This window comes from Calypte anna, chromosome 3 (genome assembly GCF_003957555.1).
Source record: "Calypte anna isolate BGI_N300 chromosome 3, bCalAnn1_v1.p, whole genome shotgun sequence".
In the NCBI taxonomy this organism is placed as follows: Eukaryota; Metazoa; Chordata; class Aves; order Apodiformes; family Trochilidae; genus Calypte; species Calypte anna.
This window is the reverse complement of record NC_044246.1, coordinates 54,405,836-54,420,504: the sequence shown is the minus strand read 5'-3', so window position 1 is coordinate 54,420,504 and position 14,669 is coordinate 54,405,836.

The following is a 14,669-nucleotide window of genomic DNA, read 5'->3' as shown; positions in this document are numbered from 1 at the left end:
ATCCCTGTAAGATGCTGATCTCTCAAAACTCAACCCTCCATTAGCCTTTTTATTTCAGCTACAAGCATAAGAGGGCTCTGGTGTAGGAGATGGTTCTACCAAGGCTGCCGCCACCTTCTCTGATTCCTGTACCTGAAATACTCTTCAGCTGGAGGCAGGGGTTTGGGAAGCCATTCAAAAAGCACTGGGCTGTAGATATTCACTGTGCCAAGGCTCAGGAGGATGGTGGAAAACAATACTGATAACTCAAAATGGGATTATTTTACTTTCCTCCAGCAAAGGTCATGAAAAAATTGCTCCAGATGTAAATTATGTCTCATGTCTCCTCGAGACACACTTAGCAGTAAAAAGTGCTTGAGTTTAAGAGAAAAAATGGTTGTATGGAAATTCAACGTGAGTGAAATTATCTTAACTTTTATAAAATCTGGGTGTCATCAAGGTGGAATTTGAGATTGTCTGCAGGACTGAAGTCCGAAGTAGCTCTGATTAACAGCAAGGAAGGCTTCTGTAGGCTGTACTCACTCACATGGGGTTATATACCTAAGTAGTCCCAGGAAGTTCAGTGGCCTTGGAAGAACAGCTTGGATTTACAGAAGACCTCTCTCCAAACCATGAACCCCTATAAGGCTGGAGGCACTGAATTTAGTATCCCAAGATACTAAGTTATCTTTAATTAACAATTAAGGACATATTAAAAAGCCAGTTCTGATACCTGCACAGAATTAAACCTACATTAAGCATACCAAAGCATTTATGTAGCATCAAGGGCAAAAGTACATAAATATTTCTAATATTCAGGAAACCTTAACATACTGGATCAATAGAAGCTGACCATGAACTCTCCAAAACTTGTTTATCTCCAAAATACATGTTACTTCTGATCAAAGTTGGTCTTTTTCAGTCCTACAGCTAGATCTGGCAGCCTGTTAGTCCATGGGAACTCCCATGTATCCATGCCATACATAGCTAACTCTGTGCTTAAGACAAGTATTATCATTACTTTTGGGTTATTTTATGATTTTTAAAATAGGTGCTATGAAACGTTTTCAAAAAATGAGTTTTCCTATAAAGCTGCCAACTCAAAAAAGTTGAGAAACATTATGATAAATAGTTTTAGCAGAGGCTTCCAAGGTGGGTGGGGTAATGAACTTGTATTTCCTCTCCTGATTAGCCCTTTGCTTCTGTGGACTGAAACACCCTTAAGAGTCATAGTATGGTGTGGTTTTTTTATTAAAAAAATATATGCTGTATACGCATATACTATAGTATATTTATATATATACACACACACTATATGCATTCTCCTTCTGTCTGGTATTATATATGATGAAAGCATCCTACCGTGTCTAGTGAAAAGACCTCTACTGTTTACATGAGAAGAAATCTCCTAGGTGGCAGCTGCCTTCACAATACAAACAGCAGAGCAGTCACTTGCTGTAGCCAGCCAGACAGTTATGAACACGTTGTCTATTTTAGATCACAAAGTGTAACCTGGGACTGAATTCTGCACATTGGCAAAAGCCATCCCCTCTCTGCTTCTCAAAGTGTTGTTGAAAAGCTAAGAAAATACTCTTCTTAAAAGTGTTGAGAAGATTAAATAATGTGAATGTGCTCAGGAATTTTGAAAATTATTTTGACAAGTATATGTTATTTTACTCATATTTTTTCAGCTATAGCTCCTTTTTAAGAAAAGAACAAAAGACTTGGGATTAACCTCTGATTTTACTGAACTAAAATCAATAGTTATTTTGTTGGCATGGACCTCCGTAAGGCAAGGATTTCACGCTTGACCATATAAGTTTTTTTACTAATTCATGATACATCAAACTGGAAATTAAAAACCTCCATAAAGGAGCAGACTGCTAACAAACAACACAACTTTGGGTAAATTAAATTGAGCACTTGCATTATGGGATTTTTTTGCAAAATGTTTATCTTTTGAAACAGCTTTAAAAAACATGCTGAAGGCTATCAGCCATGCTGGGCTTGGCTTTAAGGAGAGGGATACAGATATATGCTAACAGACTTCAGGTCTCTAAGCAGGAGAAGAAAAAATACATTGAAAATTTGATCTCCAGAATAGTGCAACAAGCTTTTTTTCTGTATTGTATGCGAATTTATAAATAAGACTCATTATTGATGAAGGGAAGTTGACGCAATTCTCCAAGCAATGGGTCTTCAGATAAGAGTTTTGGCTACTGTATCTTCTGCTGGGCCACATACCTTCCCATTTCTGCAGCATGACTGTTAAATTACTCCTGCAGTCAGCCCTTGAAACAGTTGATTTTCTGAAGGCTTATGGAAAACACAGACTACAGTATTTCCAAGTATGTGTACAACATGTCAGTGGTATGAGTATTAAAGGATTGTAACTGCTTGAACAAAAGGTGGGTTTAATTCTGGAGAAAGAGAAAACTTTATTAATTTAAAATACAAAGAAAAGCCACTCTCACCTCCTAGACACCCCCTGACTCACAAGCAGTTTCAAAGGAGGCTTCTGGCTTTGAACCAGTACCCACTGGAATTCAGAAGGAGGTTCTAGGGCAGAGTGACTTCAACTGATGCTGCAGCCATCTGGGATCTCCACAGGAGGCAGGGCCAGAACATACCTTTTCATCGTTCCTTTGTAACAATGTGCCCTGCACGATGGGAGAAATTTGGCCTCAATGCCCATTTATAGCAAATTAACAGTCTTGCACCACCGATCCCTGAAGGCATCCTCCTGCCTGGATAAACAAAGGAAACACAAACCTTGTCAAACACAAAACAAACAGAACCCAAGACTTTGAAGTGACAGCCCAAACAAGTGTATGTATGGAGAGGCAAAAAATTTTGCTCTCCAGCCTTACTTTTGCAGCCAGTTGATGGGTTTTATGCCTTAGGTTTGTACACACAACTCGCTGCTTAAAGTTACAAGGTTTTCCAACACAAACTGAAGAGAGAGCTGTGCTGCTGGTCCAGAGCAGACATGCAGGGGAGCTGGCAGTGTTTAGCCAGGCAGGGCACAGCAACCAGGCTGGCAGCTACACCAGTCAGTGGTGTACCAGGCCCCACATCAAGGAGGAACACCACACCCACAGCCAGTTTTCAAAGGCGTCTGAAAAATCCACTGTAATGATTTTAATAGAATTTGAAAAAGGGAAAGCACTGTACTTCTGAGAGGAAACATTTGAGGAGAATGGTTTGGGTAAAACTGGGCAAATAGTTGTACAAGTATTCCCAGCAATGAGGTATGTGGAAAAGATGATAAAATTCTTACCAGAGTAGAAACACCAGAGAACTCATTGTATTTAACATGGTGCTCATATTCAGTCTCTTGTATGTTGTGCTACTTCTTTCCTCACACTTCTCATCATCTTATTCTAGGAAAAAAAAAATCTAATTACTGAAATATGCAGGCCTAAACCAGAAGCAACAAATGAAGAAAACAGGTTGATGCATCTCACAAAAGATGAGCTCACACACTTGGGATTTAGGAGCTGGTATTGTTGCATATGTGCTTTCAGTTAAATTGACTTCTTCTCTGATTAAACCTGTTTAACTAGTCCTGTTTATGATTTGTAATTTAATATTGTAATTTAATAATACTGTAATTTAAATCTTAATTAACTCTTTGAACTTCAACGGCTATGTTTCTACTAACATGTCAAACTATATACATGTACTTTATCTTTCCACTGTTTTCTCAAGATGGAAGCTTTAAACACACCTGCTGAGAAGCAAACAACAAAAAACAAACAAACAAACAAAAAGATTCATTCAAATGTGACCACCAAAACTGTAAATCCTGTACACAACATTTTTTCTGGGTCCACATTATTTTTTTGGGTATCTGCCACTGAAAGTACTCAATAGAGCTGAACTAAAGAAAAGATTTCCAAAATCCAGACTCACATACATACATGCAATTTACTATGCATTAGTAATAAGTATTAGAATGAACCTTTGATGTTTACATGTTTCTATGCATTTTTCATCATCTGCCTTTAACAATTCTTGTTACAAAACATATTCACATACAGATAGTCTTGCTAGAAGAAATTTCAAGGTAAGTTAATTGGAATCCTTCAGGGCGAAATTTTCCTATACAAGCCTATGCCTCCCTCATTGCCATAAATAATTTCTACTTTCTTTCCTCACACATTAAAGTCAATCTATCTATACTATGACCATCACTTTATATATGGCCCATTTCTAACAAAACAACAAACTGATCTTGATTTTCTTGGTTAAGCAGTGAGTAACTAACAGCTGGAATAGAAGTGATAAAAGACAATATTAATGTGAAAAGTTTCAGTGAGCCAAGACCTGGAGACAAATAAGTGGCAAAGATAGTTGCATAGTGCAGTCTTTTCTTTTTTTCTGTCCCCAGTTCCCTCCAGATCTCCCATTTGCAAGGAAGGATGAGCTGAGCCCAAATCATGAGCTATAAGAAGCAGAGGCTACTGTCAGACTTCTCATTTAATTAAAGGAGAAAGGATAATTATAATGGTTTCTAGCCTGAACTATAAAGGCAAATTAACAATTAATTCTGGCACTAGGCAAACTGCCAGTTTTCAGGACCTTCTATCTTATGCTAAATTTTAAATCCAGAATCATTCCTGGCTGTTAATGCAATAGTCATCCCACCATGGCTACATCTGTAACTTTCAAGTTTCTGATAGCAGTTGTGGGCGAGAAACCGGTCAGTGTTTTGAGACAAACTACTCAGCTATTAAAAAAAAAAAAGTATCAGTTTTGTTATGACCAATTCCCACACGTTTGTTTATTCAGTGCTGGCTAACCACACAAACACAAAATGAAACTACACTGTGTTCCCTAAAGAAGGCTAGCATTGCCACAGACATTGGTATGTTGGCTCAGAGTCCCGGTAGAGCAATTCAAGTGGCTCATGATTATTTTTGCCAGCTGGTGGATCAGTTCCACAGAGCTTTGGTAAAGTTTTTAAGGCCAGAATTAGACTGCTGCGCACACCATGCATCTGGCATTTTTAGGGCTGTTAGGTGGCAGGATTCTGGTTTAAGATTCATCAATGTTAAATACAGTGTTAAACATATGCAGGACTGTTGCCAGTTTTAACAACAGGTGGCAGACCCATAGTAGCAATTGCTTTCAAAAAATGTAGGCATGTGTCTTTTGCTTTTTCACCTGCATGAGCAGTAGCCACTATGAAATGAGAATAACTATCTATTGATACATGCACATATTTAAGATGACTGAATTCAGGAACGTGTGTAATATCTGATTGCCACACCTCATTGATGTAGATTCATGCCATACTACCATTGCCTTGTGCTGGCATGCAGATCCATCCAGGAACAGGGTAGGAGCTTCCTTTAGTGGTACTGCTATTAAAATAGAACACTGTATGGTTCATGCAGACTGTAACAAGTTGTGACTCGGCAAGTTGAACTCTATCTCCCCAAGGTAATCTGCTAAGGCAATTTGAAAAGTAAGTGACATTTGAATAATTTCACAATCACCCCGGATAACATTTCAAGTCTAGACCATACTGTTTTAGCAGAATGATGTGATAAAAATTGCTATTCCATTGCCCTAGTATACCAAATGGCTGAAAAATATTTGTCACAAAACCTCCCAGAACCAAATTTGGGTCATAACAATGTGCAAAGGACTTTAATTTTAGTAATAACAATTTCTAGTGCTCAAGATGCCTCAGGATTCAATTGTGAGATTGTAAGATTGCTATCACCCTTCAATAAATTGAATAATGGGGATAGTGTCTCAGTAGAGGTAGCGCGCAAAGGTCTTATACACTTTATTGTCCCAAACAATTCTTGCAGATCATTCAGAGTTTAGATATTGTTTTCAATTGTCAATTTTTGTGGGGAAATCCAACTTTCTGTTAATTTCCATCCTAGATATTTCTAGGGTGGTTCTGACTGTTTTTTTTCAGGAGCTATCTGTAAGCCACAATTTTCCAGACATTTGGTAAGTAATGGTAAGCATTTTTTAATTTGACTTTAATCACTTGCACGAAGCAAAATGTCATCCATATAATGAGAGATCATAATCTTAGGATGAGCTTGACGAACTGGTTTCAATGATGAATGCACAACCTATTGACAGATTGTAGGACTTTTTCATACCCTGTGGCAACAATACCCACTCGTATCTCTCCATCGGAGCTTGACAGTTTACAGAGAGAACTGAAAATGCGAAATATTTATAATCACCTTCAGGTAAATAAATGGGAAAGAAGCAGTCCTTGAAATCGATAATATAACATAGTTTTGAGGAAAAAACAATACCTGACTCGAACCCACAATGCCAGAGACTGAAACCCACAGGCTTTACGGACTGAGCCGGCCAAGCACCGCCTGCACCAGTGTGAACAGCATAGGCAAAAAACAACTGGGGCGCGGGAGATGTGGGAGTGGGACGACGAAGAGAAAGAGCTCAAAGTAAGGAAGGATGTCACACACACATTAACACTCCCTCCTTGGCTCGGCAGGGTCCATCGGGGCTGGGCGAGGTGGAGGGCGAGCTGAAGAGAGCGAGGGAGAGGCTGCTGATCCCGGAGGCCTCGGGACCCGCAGCGGATCCAGCGTAGGGGGAGCGGCCAAAGAAGCGGCATTCGCGTCGCCCCCCGGGCGTCCTCCCCCCGTCGCGGTTGAAGCGGTCGGGGTGCTGCGCTCTCCGCTCTCAGGACTTCTCGGGAAAACTCGGGTATTCGTGGCGTGCGGCAGCAAATCAGTTCCAATTTTTACTTGGTCGTCTCTATAAGTAATTAAACGAGTCAATGCACTTGTCAGTCGAAAAGTCACAGCCACGCCTAATTCACGTGAAACTTTTACTGTTCGCATCAGGGATGAAAGCACAGAACCGCTCTAGGAACCTCCCCCTTCTGCCGCCGCTTTTGTCCCCCGGCTCCTCTGCGGGCGGCTCTTAAAACGTCTCACACAGTCACGGCCACAGCGGCGGCAGCTCTTAAAGGAACGGCAGCACATTTTAAATATGCGAGGGGGGGGGGGGAGATGAGTCCGTCTCTTTTTTCAGGATCTATTACCCCTGGATCAAAAGGGTTCTCATGCCTTGTAGAATCCAAGTCCTCTATTGAAAACCTTTGATGTGACGTTTCAGAGTCAGCTAACAATGCATCGGTCGTGGCAGGTTATCGCTAAGAGCGGTCTGTATTTACTGCGCCATGGAAAAGCGGTTTCGCCGTGGCGACCGCGCCCTCCGCGGTAGGGACAGGCAGCTTGGCTGTGGCTTCGGTGCCTTCCGAGCCAAACGATGAGATTTTTTTCGGTCTTTTTCTTGTCGCCAGCATTCTGAGACTGCCTTGCTTCTCGAGCAACAGGACATGACTCAGATAGCATTGTCGAGTTAGTCGGGCGAGTATATAATAGACTCATAGGGGTCATTATTATTCTCCACGTTATCAGATGATCGAGTGAAAAATCTTGACCATCGGCCTGCACCTTTTTCAGTGTGCCACCCACTTTTTGCCATTCTATCACTTCCAAAGTCCCTGATTTTGGATACCATGGGCAGTTACGACGTTTCCAAATAATAATGACAATGCCAATTTCTGGTGGCTTATTTTGAACTCCTGTTCCCTCGCTAAATGCAGCAAAACTTCATGATGAAGCTGCTGGCATGGGTCGCTGACTGACCCCCGTCCACAGTCCTCAAATACCTTTCCTTGAGGATGGACTTATGTTCGCTCACCTTCCTGTTCAGCTCACTGAGGGGTGTCTTCCCAGAATTGAACAGAATTCTCCTGAGTCCTTCAATTTCTTCTTGAAAGCCTCATATGGAGTGCCATATGACAGAAGACATGAAACACCGATTGCTGTTTAGAATCAGAATCAGCTTATTGTGTGGTTTGCTACATTTATATAGTATCCTGATATCTATTGATTGATCTACAATTTGCACCTCAAAATGCTCTTTCTACTAATGCCAGAGGCTCCTGGTACCTGGACATAACATTGTCCAGATGGCAAATTAGGTTATTTACAGCTCTTTGTTCTCCTTCAGGATCAGGGTTTCACACAATTCCTCTGTCCCACGCAGGCCTGCTCTTCTGCTGTTCTCCTACATCTAATTCATACATGTAGAAAATCTGTGGAGAAGTCTTGTATTTCTTCAAAAAAAAAAACCTCGGGGAAAGACTTTTCTCTAAATGCTATCTTACTGACCTATTTACATTCCAGTGGCGAAACTCTATATAGGCCACCCAAACCATAAGCTTCACAATCAATCCTATTTCTGCTCTAATTTTCACTTGAAGCTAAGTTGTGCTTTCAAGTTCAAGATAAGATGATTTTCACTTCCTGCACACGGCTGCCAACAGCTTCTTGAACTTTCTCAGGCACAACACATTTCCTTCTTTGGGAGACAATTTCCTCTTTTAAAAGCACCAACAACCCCCTCCACAAACCCAAGTCTCCGGTTATTGTGTACAGCCTCTCAGAAGACCAAAAGAAAAAGGAAAAAAAAAGCAAAATGCTAACACCTTTGGCCCCTTCATACTGATTCAGCTGTTTAGTTCATTAACTGTATGTAAACTTTCCTGCCTGAAGCAGGCCTAAGGAGATAACATGAGCACTTTGATGCAAGTGGAGCTCAGCTGCTGGTTTGCTTCCCCCCTCTCTACCCAAGTCTCTGTAAAGCAGCACCAGTGATTGCCACCGACTTTCCTGTGCAAAATAAGAGCCCTGCTAGTCTTTAGAGACTCATATGTTTATTGGTTCAGTAGAGCTGGCACATGTGCCACAGAGTTCTGTTTTGGCTTTGCAATATTGGTTTTATTTTGCATGCTAAGAGACATGGCGTTGCAGGCCCCAAAGGTTTGGGGAGGAACTGAGTCGTACACTTGAGAGAAGTCTTCTTGAACTCAATAGTTAACAAATTATGTTAAGCAAACTGGAGATTACAGGCATATAAATATGTAAGAAAATATGTAAATGTGTAAAAAAATTGTAACTGCAGATTTATATAATTATATAGGCTATATCGCACACAATCACAATATATAATTGATATAGAATTCATAGTTATATGGTTATGCAAAATTGTATAATTTATAATTAATGTATTTGTAATATGAAAACCCATTTATTTTATATGTATGTAACATGAAAACTTCAGAAATTTTAGGATAAAATTTTACTCTGTAAAGCCAGCTATAATCTTTCTCTGCGATTCTGGAAAGTAATTTTTACTTGAAATCTACACAACCCAGCAAAAATCCAGTTTGTATCTCCAGCAGTAAAAATTTTGCCTAACTAAACAAAACAAACATTTCCAGAAGCAATGTGTCTGGGTCTCATTGTTTTGCTGGTCAGACAGGAAAACTATTGTACTGATCCTCAGCAGCTGCCCTAGCAAGAGAAATTCTATGATACAATCTTTGGGAGTCCTGCTTATTGCAGTAATTCCTCCTAAGATGCTGCAGCTTACCCAGTCTGTAGAGGTGTCACAGTGCAAGAGTAAAACAGAACAGAAGAAAGAAAGAAAAAAGAAAGAAAAAGGAAGGAAAAGACAAAACAAAACAAAACAAAAAAACCGAAACACACACACACAAAAAGAAAGTCCTATTTTGCTTTCTTTATTCTTTGGTTTTCTTTATTTCTTCCCACCTCTCTTTATCCCATTATAAAGCAGACATCTAAGCTAGTGATGGAGGAGCAGAGCCGAACTTTTAAGTTGCTCTCTGGATCTGTGTAGCTTCCTGTGGGGAGAGAAACAAATCCTGAACCAATTCTGGTAACTAAATTTCATCTGTGGGAGCAAGGGAGCAGCTCTGTGCCATTCCTGGAGAAGCAGCAACACCACAAGCATACAGACTACTTTCCTACACCTGAAGTCTTGAGGGGCTTGGATTTGGAGTCTGGAAGCTCCATAAGTTAGCAGAAACTTTTAAATTTTTTTTTTTTTTTTTTTCCAATGCAGCCTTCTACCTCTCAGTGGAAACACCATTTTTAGAACATTTAGAACATTTTTCTGTTCTCACAGAAACCACTGACACCAGTGTCATTGTGAGCTGCTCTGGTCTTCACCTTATGGTCGTGGGTGTTGATTTATTGCAGGATCATACAGATGGGGGGAAAAATGGGACAAAGCAGAGAGGAGAAGCTCTGCAGTGAATTATGTCTTTTGCACAAAATACAGGTAGTTTATTCACAGCTGTAGTACCCTTGCAGTATAATTTTGCAGTTTAATCTAGGATTTATTTTTCTTTCTCATGCATATGATACAGAACAAATTTACCTTAAAATATTAGGGGTAAATTTAGCAAATACACAGATCACTAAAGAAGAATAAGATAATAAGGCTATCACTTAAATGGATGGAAGCTGGATCATGCAAGAAACAAAGGAGAATTAATCATATCTGATAGGACACCAAGGTAGTGGGCTACTTCATTGTACCTCATTGGTATTACTAGAATTTCACATTTTTTTGAGCGTATTTTTCAGCTGCTGTAGTTTATGGATGGTAATTACTGTGCTGGATACCAACAGCCACCTCTACTTCATGTGCTTACAATGAAGTCCTGCCTTGGTGACGGATTCCAATGTACATTATCTACTGTAGGATGGGGGCGTATTTTAGGGATAAACAGCCCACAAGGTGCAGAAGAAAAAGCATTCGGGAATTACCCTGGTTTCTTCCCTTTCCTTTATTCAAACTCTCTCTTCTTGGCTGTCCCCTCATCTTTCTCTGGTGAAGCCCTCTGACAGACAATGGATAATGCAGAGCACTTGAACATGTGGCCATCCTGTCTGTGTGAAGCACATCAGATTGCAAACAATGACAAACAAATCCCCTCCACAGTTTTCAGCCCAACCAGACCCAAGGACTCTGCATAATCAGGTTGCCAGGGGGCTTCATGAGACCAAGGGAGTGAGTGGTCTGAAAGCCCAAACTGATGGCTCTGAACTGGGGACTCCCTGGGCATGAGGGAGGATGTTGGGATCCAGCTGGGCAGCCATCCCACAGCCATCTCTTCTTCTCTTGTGCTTTCTGAGGTCCCTTGGAAAATCTTTCAGGAAGGCAGAAGAAAAAACAACTCTTATGCCATGGTTTACTTGCTCCAGTATCTTAACTACACCCCCCTAGGAATTGTTCTGACTTTAAAAAAACAAAACCAAAACAAAAAAACAACCAACCACAAAACCCAAAACAAAACAAAACACAACTTTGATTCCTTACTTTGATGAATTTTTATGTAGGGCTTACACAGTTTCCTCTAAATTTTGTCTATTGAAGCAAATTCAGTCTACTATAGCTTCCATGGCTATTCCAACTCTCCATCCAATAGTTTTCACTATTAGTGTTTGCAGGGAAACATCTAGGTGTGGATAAAATATACAATTCAGTGGCTGCTGAATTACCATTTAACTGAAGCAGAATTAGGTATGGGCATGATGCAACTGCTTTTTGAATTTCATCTACCACTCTCTCAGTGCATGTGTATCTTCTATCTCTCCTTGAGGAAGCCATGTGAAAGCCATCTCAAGCACACTTTGATCCAGACACTCACACACAGAGGAGGATGATACTTCATACACCTATTTTTCCACATTCAGCCTGAAAATCAGGATTAATTTTGCTGTGAACATCTAGCCAGCTGATAACTACAGTGCTGTCATGAGTTGAGCAAGGCTGCCCTGTGCCAGTGTTACCAGTACATTATTACCTACAGGGTATTTCTCACACTGTTTGCTCTTTTCAAATATCAATCTGAGGATGAGAGATGGGCTCCAAGTACTTTTGTGTCCAACCTAATGCTCTGCAGTAACTTGCAGGTCACATGAAGTGGCAGGTTGACAGAGGTGTGTGTGAATGAGCTTCTTTCTCTGTTCAGCTCACTCCCCTCATTAAAAACCAGCTGAAGCAGCATTTCACACGTATCTATGCAACCAATCTGTAAACATCAAGGCTGAAGAAAGGTTTTCCTCTTCTCTGACAGACTACCAGGAAACACTTTGAGTATTAACAGTAAATTATGCTTTTCTCAGCAGAAGTCCTATGCAGCACATATCCACAGCAACCCCAGATACAAAAACAGGGTATCAGGGTCTGATACCTCCTGCGCACATTAGAGCATGCACTGTGGATATGTGGTTTTTGGTTTGAGGTGCTGCAATTAGAGCAGTGAAATGTATAGCAATTGACAGCTCTCACCTCTCACACTGGGTGTATGTTAAACACATTATAATTAACATGCTGACTATCTGTGAGAAAAATGGCCTGTAAAGTCTCCATCTCTGTCTTTTCCTTGGAGGGAAAAAAAAAAAGTACTTTACATCAGATTGTCAGAGTTTGCCTGTATCTCTCAATATTCAACTTTTTCCTTTTTGCAGACTTCTAACATTTTTTTTAATGGAAGCACAAGCCATTTCTTCACAGACATAGGACTCAAAAAATCCCAAACACTTACGCTGCTTCATTCTCTGCTTTTCCAGAAAGACATTGACAGATCACCAAAGACTCATCAGCTGAGAACAACATCAGTGGTACAGAGCAGCCTGAGACAGTGGTCAACAAGGGGTAGTTCAGAACCTCCCCACACTGGGCTCCCATGCACTCACTTCCAAAGCCAGGAACCTGTAAGTTAACTCCTTTCGGATACCTTCTGAGGGTGACAGCCACTGTACTGAAGTGGAGAACACACATAGAGAAGCAAGAAAGATTTATCCACATAACTCCTGGCTCCTCAGGGCACCCCCATATACCTCCAGGTGAGGTGTACCTTTTTAAGCATCTTTCCTGGGCAGTCTCAAGAAAGAAAACAGGGTTGTGAGACAGTGAGATGAGTACAGAAAGAGTGTACATGTGTGTGCAAGCGCATTTGGGGGCTAGGGGTTGTGCTATTTTTTCCATGTGCAGTTGTGACTTTGTCCTGCCCTATTTAGATACCGATCTTGGTCTCATTACCCACTTATCCAAGTAAAAACAGGTGTGATTTACTGGGTGTTGTCCCTTAACAGGCAGTCCAACACTAAACTTGAGGCTGAGGCACTGCTCATCACTGGTTTTTCTCCCTCCCTCCCTCTTGTTCATGGAAAAAACCTGACTTACAGCATAGTATCTTGATCTGCCACTTCTTTTGTGGTCTCTTTTGCAGACTGTTTTGTGACCTGTACTTGATTCTGCATCGAGACATCCAAGAGCAAGGATGGCATTTGCTGTGCCATAGCACTGGTGAATTATTAACTTCTGCTGCATGAGTTTATCATACTGGAAAATTTTTCTTTAACAACTAATTTCAAGCTGTGTTAATACAAGGTTCCATTATTTATTTCTGATTTCAGTACCATGGAATTTACTATTTGCACATAGACAAATTCACATACAAAGACACTGAGCAGCACAGGAAAAACTGATTTTGTGCTTACTAGATTCACCATCAGCTTCTAGCAACACAGAAAGCTGGGAAGGCTACTTGGCCAGTAAACTGGAAGAACTAACTGGACACACTGTTTCATCAGGAAATAGCATCTGGTTCTGAACATCATGCTTTAAAGAAGCAACTGAATTTTAATCTGGAAAGAGTTCATAAAACCATCAACTTTGGGGATCCTAAGGGAGTGGATATCATGTGGGAGGGTGGTGAGACACTGGAACAGGATGCCCAGGGAGGTTGTGGGTGTCCCAACCTTAGAAGTGTTCAAGGCCAGGTTGGATGGGGCATTGAGCAACCTGGTTTACTGGAAGGTGTCCCTGCCTATAGCAGTGAGGTTGGAACTAGATGATCTTTAAGGTCCCTTCCAGCCCAAACCATCCTATGATTCTATGTTGAGAAGATGTGGGTGACACGTAAATCGAAAGCAACAATATAAACACAAAAGAATATGCTTTTTTTGAAAGCCTAGGAGACTCCGATGGCCCTAGCAGATTAAGCTGTTGTGAACTTGATGCAAAAACCTCAGGCACAATTAAATGAGCCCACAAAGCAGTCCCGAGACAGCTCTGACCTACATTGTTCTTACACTGGTGCTCCAGCTTCACTCCTGCTCCACACAGCCCTTGCCTCCTGCACTAGCAGCAGCCGATGCCAGTATCTCATTAGCAGCTCTGGCAGCCCACAGAGAAACACTTGTGTGCATTGTGAAGTAGCAACAGCAATGACAGGCTCAGAAGACAGTCCCATAATCAAGCAAACATATAGATAGTAACAATAATCGTGCATGATAACGCAGAGCAAGATAACAAGCAGGTTATTGAAATATACTTTGGTGAGTAGAAAGATCATCTGAGATAGGAGGGAGTTAAACTAGCATTTCTTTTGATTCAAGCTTAACTGCAGCTATGATCTATACATTCAGGGTTAGGTCCAATTTAGACTACTAATGGAACCCCCCACTGTGTGCTGCCTGTTGATTTCTCCACATTACTGCTGAAATGCTCACCATGCAGTTACAATTTTGGTCCAAAAAAAAAAAAAGACATTTCAGAATGCTCTCCACAGAACCAAACACCCAGCTGGTACAGGAAGACTTAATTTAAAATAATAAATTGGATCATTTAGATCAACATTAAGTTCCTTTATGTCTTTTGTTATTCTGTTCCATATCAGATCCTGTTGCAATATTTCCCATGCTTAATATTCTGTATCAGAGCATCAGTCCTACTGAGTTGCTTTGATTAAAACCTCTAGCATCACTCAGGGTTAAATTCTGCTCTATTAG